Source organism: Musca autumnalis, unplaced genomic scaffold, assembly GCF_047663935.1.
Source record: "Musca autumnalis isolate F117 unplaced genomic scaffold, ASM4766393v1 scaffold_2, whole genome shotgun sequence".
Lineage (NCBI taxonomy): Eukaryota > Metazoa > Arthropoda > Insecta > Diptera > Muscidae > Musca > Musca autumnalis.
Genome location: NW_027411755.1, coordinates 250,683,477 through 250,691,782, shown reverse-complemented (window position 1 = coordinate 250,691,782; position 8,306 = coordinate 250,683,477). Strand labels below are relative to the sequence as shown.

The following is an 8,306-nucleotide window of genomic DNA, read 5'->3' as shown; positions in this document are numbered from 1 at the left end:
CGTAATATTTTGTCCAAAATTAGTCTAAGTTCGAAGATAGGCGATATCGGTCCACTCCTTCGGATACCCCCAGCAAAAACTTCCTAGGTGTAAGCGGCAATCATTTAAAGTTAGTCCATATTTACATTAGGCAATTTGTTGGTGAGAGAGGGTGTAGAGAAGCAAAGGGTTACCACATGCCGCACCTCTCTCTCCTTCAAACTGACAATTGCAGCAAGGAAAATTACCTAATCTAAATATGGACTTAATTAAGGTGCACCATGCATGACATTGTTTTATAATAGAGAGAATTTTCTCAGTTACAGCATTACCTCTAATCCCATTTCGATAGGACCTGCGGTTTCCAAGCAAAATCGCGAAAGCCCTAAAAAACCTACAAATGTGAACATTGATCGCGATTTATTAAAAAAGTTCCCCGGCGATTTAGTTTCAGAATCTGGAAAAATTTTCCAGGTCTAAACACCTTCCATTTAAAGTTGCACAATACGTGCATTGTGCAACGTTTGTCCAACTTTTAAATATGTATACAAAATTCCCATCCACCTCCGGGTATTCTTGTATTTTGTATGAGGTCCTTAATACAGCAGTCCCCTCCTTATCACTGAACTTTAATGTTAATAATGAACTTAATAATCAAAATAATGTAATTTCTCCCAAAAAGAAAAAAAAACTCAACTAATAAAGAATAATTAATGACAACATACTTACTTACTTAGTTGGCCCATTACAGAACATTTGTTCCATAGACCGAACTAAGAAAAGATCTCCATTCCCCTCTGGTTTTCGCTTGACTTTTTGGAATACCGTGCCTTTTCATTTCTTCATCCACTTGTATGCTCCATCGAAGCTTAGGCCTGTCGATTCTGTGTGCACCGCCATGTGGCATGTATTCATACGCCTTTTTAGCGGGTTCACCATCGCTCATTCTTATGATATGGCCTAGCCAACGCAATCGTTGCATCTCGATACGTTTAACTATATTCATGTCTTTGTATAGCTTATATAGTTCGTGGTTCATACGACGTCGATATTCACCGTCAACGCAAATCGGCCCGTAGATCTTTCGAAGAATTTTCCTCTCAAACACACCAAGCACTGCCTTATCTGCTTGCGCAAGTACCAATGCTTCGGAGCCATACATTAGCACGGGTATTATCAGCGTTTTGTATAGTGTTATTTTTGTTTGACGAGATGTGGCTTTGTTTTTAAATTGCTTACTTAAACCATAGTAGCATATGTTGGCCAATACAATTTTTCTTATTTCACAACTGATGTTATTTGTTGTGTTTATGGCAGTGCCGAGGTAGACGAAGTATTTAACTACCTAAAAGGTGTATGTACCAACTTCCACAGTTGGTCCGAGCTCTATGGACGCTTTGCGCATCGACACCATCAATTTGGTCTTTTCGCCGTTTACCGCCAGACCCACTTTCGAAGATTCGGATTCGACTACTGCCCTTACTGATCGTCCCATGATGTCTATGCCATCAGCATAAGCAAGTAACATGTGGCTATTGGTGTAAATTGTGCCATTTCTTTTGACATTTGCATCTCGTATTACCTTTTCCAGCAAAATGTTGAATAGGTCACACGAAAGGCTGTCTCCTTGTCTGAAACCTCTTTTGGTACAAAATTCTTCAGAGAGGTTCTTTCCAATTTTAACTGAGGACCTAGTATCAGTTAAAGTCATCATACAAAGCCAAATTCAGACATTGCACGGAATACTTTTGATCGGAGGGGACTATCGAATTCTACTTTATAATCGACAAAAAGGTGATATGTGCCGATCTGCATCTCTTGGGTCTTCTCTAGGATTTGCCGCAGGGTAAATATCTGGTCAATGGTGGTCTTGCCAGGTCTAAAGCCACATTGGTATGGTCCAATTATTTCGTTGACCATGGGATTTAGTCCTTCGCACAATATCCCTGACACTATAGAGAGAAGACTTATGCCCCTATAATTGGAGAATACAGTCTTATCTCCTTTCTTGCGGGCGGGACATAGGATGCTCAGGTTCCAATCGTCGGGTACGCGTTCTTCCTGCCAGATGGTGCTAACTAGCTGATGCATACACCTTGTCAGCGCGTCGCCTCCAGTTTTAAACAGCTCGGCTGGTAAGACATCGGCTCCTGCTGCTTTATTATTCTTCAGCCGGTTGATTGCTGTTTTTTCCTCATCTTGGTCGGGCGGTATACATTCTATACCATCTTCTGGGATTGGATGTGTGGTATCATCGTCTTCGCTACTATTGGATACCAGCATATTGGAGAAATGTTCTTTCCATATCCTGAGCACGCTATCTGTATCTGTTACCAAATTACCTTGCTGGTCTCTACAGGAGGATGTGTCTGTACCAAAGCCATCCGTTTGATGTTTCAGTCTTTGGTAGAATTTTCGGACATCATTCTGGCTCCTGTACATCTCGATTTTTTCACACTCCCGCTTTTCCATTTCTCTCTTTTTCTTGCGGAAAAGACATTTCTCTTCTCTCCTTTTCTCCCGATATCTCTCTCGTGCGCTACGCGTTGCTACTGATTGTAAACTAGCCCTATATGCCGCATTTTTCCTGGTCATACCATGAATTACTTTGTTGAGGTCTCTGGAATCCAAGTATGGATTTTGCGGCTGTTTGCATGGAGTGGGCAATATTTTGCCATAGTGTTGTTGTGTTATCGGGACAAGCAGTGCTCGCGTTAAGCAATGGGGCTAGTAGAGTGGAATATGCTGTGGCTATCTGTTGTGTTTGCAGCCTATCGATGTCCAACTTCCGCGTTGTGTCTGTTCGTGCTTTATTTGCCACGTTTAGACGGGTACGTACCTTTGCTGCAACAAGGTAGTGGTCTAAATCAATGTTTGCGCCTCGGAACGATCGTACATCCAACACGCTGAATGAATGTCTTCCATCTATCACAACATGATCAATTTGATTACTTGTTCTTTGATCTGGAGACAGCCAAGTGCCCTTATGAATATCAAGATGATTAAATCTGGTACTGCTAACTACCATGTTTTTGCAGCTGCAAAGTCTATCAGATCTTTCACTGTGGAGACTGAATTTCCCGACTGTTGGGCCAAGGATATTTTCCTTTCCAATTTTGGCATTAAAATCGCCTAGAAGAATTTTAATGTCATGGGCAGGGCAACGGTCATATGTTTCTTCTAAGCGCTCGTAAAATATATCTTTGGTCTGTTCGTCCTTTTCTTCAGTGGGAGCATGAGCGCAAAAAAAGCTGATGTTGAAGAATTTTGCTTTTATTCGAATTGCAGCAAGTCTTTCATTCACTGGAGTGAAGCTGGATACCAGATGTTTTAGTCTCCGTCTAACTACAAATCCGCAACCAATACAGTGCGACACCTTTAGGTGTTGTTGTGACGCCTTTCCCAATCCATCGTATTTCCTGTATGGCAGTAATATCGGCCTTGTACTTTTCAAGTACGTCTGCCAATGCGAAGACTGCACCTTCTCTATAAAGAGTGCGAACATTCCAGGTGAAGATTCGCAGATCATGGACTTTAAAACGTTTGCGGGGTTTGTTTTCCTTTTCTTTCGTTTTTTCATAGTAAGCTGTTTTTTTCTAGGGGAGGGTTACTAACCCGACGCCCAATTCCAAGTTTTTAACGTTCTTATGGATGAACGCGCGAAGGAAATTTGATATTCATTCTTTGTTGTTTTTTTTTTAGGAATGAAACCACTTAAATTGTGACCTATACCCACAACTAGGGAAACTTTTTCGATTGTGAGTGGTTTGTGCCTGGAAAAAATATGTTACAAAAATTTTGGCAAAATAAAGAAAATGTAGGTTTTAACTTACTTTTTGTCCATTTGCTGAACCGTATTGACATTAGGGATTTCGATTGTGATATATTAAAAAGAAAAATTTTGGACCTTTTTGAGGTATGAAAATGTAGCTTTTAATGTTGGTTTGTTTTGAGATTTGTCATCAATTATTAAGCGTTTCGACTAAGGATAACAAATCCAGAAACGGTAAAACATTTCGAGAATGTCATTCCTAACAGCCACTCAATGATTGTTTAGTATTATTTTAAGTTTCTTGGTGTTTGAGAAAAAAATATTGAATTATAAATGAAATGAAATACGAAAGAGAAAAATTTTTGCTCGGCATTGGGCATCGGTCCATTGGAACTGCGTAGTGAATAAAATAGTTCCATATACTTCATTTGGCACGACTCTACCGTCAACAACATTGGCAAGCAGATCCTTCTCGGTAAAAACCATCTCTAGGAATAGGAAAAAGATTATGCCCATATAACTTGAGCATGTCCTATCCTGGGTCGAAAATGAAAACCATGATGGTCAATTTTGTGGGTAGGTGTCGCTGTGCTAGAAGGTGGGGTTCTTTGCGACACTCTATCCAATAAGACAAGCACTAGAAAAATACATCATGCCAGTCTAGACAAAATTAAGAAAATTAATGTTAAACGGCCCAAAAGAGAAACAAAGACAACAGCAGCAAGACGAAAATGATCAGCTCCACACTTACCTCAGAGTTAAAGAAGTCGTATCTCGCCTGGTATTATGACGAGGATCAGCCCTCCCACTGGACATCAGGTCCACCATAGCAACTACGCAAATTCGGTTGCCCCGTACCTACCTCTCCTTGTTATGCTCCCCTTTCTAACTCCTTATTTATGAGGTCTACATGATCCCAGAAAAAAACTCCTTAGTTATACGTTATAAAACTTAAATTGTGTGTAATTTATTGCATAATCATAAAATTTCTATTCCAAGTCATCGATTTGTAATAATATAATCAATAATTCAAATATTATAAAGAAAAAAATAGAAGAGATAAATGTGGGACTTTTGAATAGAAATAAACTTTTGGAAAAAAGGTAAGCATATTTCCACGAGCTATAACGACGTTATCAATAAAAAACAAGGTTGATAACAGTTGATTTCCCTCTCTCTTTCAGGTTTCTACCAATGCTGGAGTTATTCCACAGGATGACAACTGCTTGCTCAGGAAGTCCGTCTGTCCAAATTGTACTGTAGTCTGGGTAAGTTTATGTATCTACAATAATCTATAAAGGTTCACTTTCATTGATTTTTTTCTTTTCTTTTATATGTGTATTTCAACAGCTGAGAAGGGACAGCATTAAATGTACGTAAAATTTATATTTCCCTCTACCTTCTATTTCAACCTTTCAGCCTGCGTAGAATGAGCTCAATCTTTTTGGGCTAAGTACCAGACCTCAAAGTTCGGTCGATAATGCAATAGACTGTTTAATGCCTACCCTTTATTGCCAAGAACATATACTAATCAATCTTTATTTCTTATTATAGATTATTTTAGAGGATGTATATTTGTACGAGTATAGGTATGTCTCAAGCAGTCACCTGGCACCGCGGAATGCAGGTGCTTAAACGGTATCCCACGATGGCAGCTGAGGTGGCGAACTGAGGACGGGCAGTGTTACGGTAATCGATGATTTTTCTTGTTTTCAGTTATGTTTAATTATTCAGTTTTAATTGATATATTTAGTGTAACTTCGTTTCTTTTTTTGTTTGTTTTTGAATAAAGTTTTAGTTTTTCTTTGTATTTTAGTTTTAGTAATTCAAGTTCTTTTTCCAATAAGATTTTCATAATTTTGTATTAGACTTTAAGTTCATGTATTTTTGTTTTTTTTTTTCTTATATAAGCCAACTTATTAACTTCAATTATGTTGGCTCAATATTTTCTTCTTAATAAAACTTAAACAAAAAACGAAGTTGGATTTTCTTTTCTATATTGGTATCCAATTCAAGGTAGTGTCATCCAAACAACTCATTTGTTTTTTTTTTAACTTCAGTGCACACGTTGGCTCGCAGGTTAGATTCAATATCGCCGGTTTTTGGTTCAAGACAGGTTCACCTCCAGCTGCTTCAGTGTCGGAAATCAAAAAGGAAAGATAAAACCCCTTTTAGTTGCCATTTTGGTTATTGCAGTCATTACAATTTGTTTGATTTAGTGGGATTTTGACTATACCAAATAAACAATTGAAACTGTGCGAATGTCATTTTGCCTTCCTAATCAGCTGACAATGTCCTGGTACCCCCCACTGGATGGCACTGTATTAATACTAAGGGTGCACATGACAAGCATACTATCCTTCCAATCATCGTGTACTCGTTCCTTCTGGCAGATAATGCCTCCAGTTTTAAACAGCTCGGCTCCTGAGCCCATATTTCAAATTTTTACAATTTTGTGTGGGAGATACGGGAAGGAGTAGACCGATATGGTCCATCTTAAAACTAAGTATGGAGTAAATATTACGAGAATCGCCATACTCCAGTAGCATATTGGAAAAATTACACGACTTATCAGAAAACTCATTATGTGTATGTTTGCTCGTAGGTATTCAAAAATTAAAATGTCCCTACTCCCAATTTTAATTAGAATTAACTTGAATTTCATACCATTCCCTCAACCATTCAAATCAGACTTTACGGAACAAAATTGATTCACTTTCCCCAATTATTCCACCGCACTCATATAACATTTACAACTGGCACAAGTTTTCCAACATTCCTGTAAGTTGTCCATGAAACAAAACGAAAAAAGAGAACACCATGTGAAAAAATATAACAATATTTTCCCCAAAAACACCTTAGGCTTCAAAATCTGTCCTAACAAGTGGAGAAAACTCCCAAAAGACCTACAGCTGTCAGAGAAAACAAAAAACAAGAAAAGAAAAAATATGACAACTAAATTAGGAGGGAGTAACAAACATTAAGTGAAAAGACGGCCACGACGTCGACGGCTATGACTGCTATGATGCCGCTGCTGTGATTAAGATGAGGGTGATGCAAGAAATGTAGAACAAGAATTAGGCGACAGCATGAGCAGAAAAAACATGAAAGTTTTATTTGTGACCCTTGCTAAAACAGTTGCGGGAATGGGGGAAACGAAAAATGCATTCACTCATACTTTTAGAAAACTTGCCTGATGGTATTTCAAATGAGATGTTAAACTAATGCAAAGCGAAAGTTGACATTTGTTTTCTAACTTTGTTTTGTTGTTGCTCTCCTACCCTAACATAAGGGTGAGGGTTCTTATTCTTATTCAATTGTTTTGGGTCACAATTTGCAACACCTTTAATATGGAACTTTAATTGTTTTGATAGGCTTATCTTCTTAAGTACAATGTGTATTCTTAGTATGTGGAAATTGTTTTATTTGCTTCTAGTTAGACTTATTTTAACACATGCTACTTACTTAGCTGGCCAATTACAGAATATTTGTTCCATAGACCGAACTAAGAAAAGATCTCCAATTCTCTCTGTTTAATGCTTCGCTTTTTGGAATACCGCGCCTTGTCATCTCTTCATCCACTTGTTTGCGCCATCTTCAACAGTTGGTCCGATCTCAATGGACGCATTGCGCGTCGACACCATCACCTTGGTCTTCTTGCCGTTTACCGCCAGAACCACTTTAGCAGATTCTCCTTCGACCTTCATAGAGGTATCGACCTTCATAGGTTACTTCTTTTACTGATCGTCCCATGATGTCTATATCATCAGCAAAAGCAAGTAACATGTGGCTCTTGGTGTAGATTGTGCCACTTCTTTTGACGTTTTCCTCTCATATAACTTTTTCTAGGAGGATGTTGAGAAGATCACACGAAAGGCTGTCTCCTTGCCTGAAACCTCTTTTGGTACAAAACTCTTCGGAGATGTTCTTTCCTATTTTAACTGAAGATCTTGTGTCAGTTAGAGTCATTTTACAAAGCCGAATGAGATTTGCGGGGATACCAAATTCAGACATTGCTTGGAATACCTTTGAACGTCGCGGGCTGTCGAAGGCTGCTTTATAATCGACAAAATGGTGGTAGGTGTCTATCTGCATCTTATGGGTCTTCTCAACGGTTTGCCGCAGGGTAAATATCTGGTCAATGGTGGACTTGCCAGGTCTAAAGCCGCATTGGTATGGTCCAACTATTTCGTTGACCATGGGCGTTAGTCGTTCGCACAATATCCCTGACACTATCTTGTAGGCGATAGGGAGAAGACTTATGCCCTTATAGTTCTTATGGACGGGACACAGGATGATCAGGTTCCAATCGTCGGGTACGCGTTCTTCCTGCCAGATGGAGCTAAATAGCTGATACATACACTTTATCAGCGTGTCGCCTCCGGTTTTAAACAGCTCGGCTGGAAGGCCATCTGCTCCTGATGCCTTATTATTCCTCAGCCGGTTTATTGCTGTCTTACCTCATCTTGGCGGTATACATTCAATACCATCTTCTGGGATTGGATGTGTGGTATCTTCCTTGAATTGGCTACTATTGGATACCAACAGTTTGAAA

At 39.1% G+C, this 8,306-nt stretch overlaps 1 long non-coding RNA gene across 1 annotated transcript; it reads left to right on the top strand.

The window, feature by feature from the left end:
- The first annotated feature begins 4,937 nt into the window (after nucleotides 1-4,937).
- LOC141393394 (uncharacterized) lies at nucleotides 4,938-5,730 on the top strand. Its single transcript, XR_012410084.1, has 2 exons — nucleotides 4,938-5,123; nucleotides 5,306-5,730. It is a non-coding gene; the product is annotated as an uncharacterized lncRNA (long non-coding RNA).
- The last annotated feature ends 2,576 nt before the right edge of the window (nucleotides 5,731-8,306 follow it).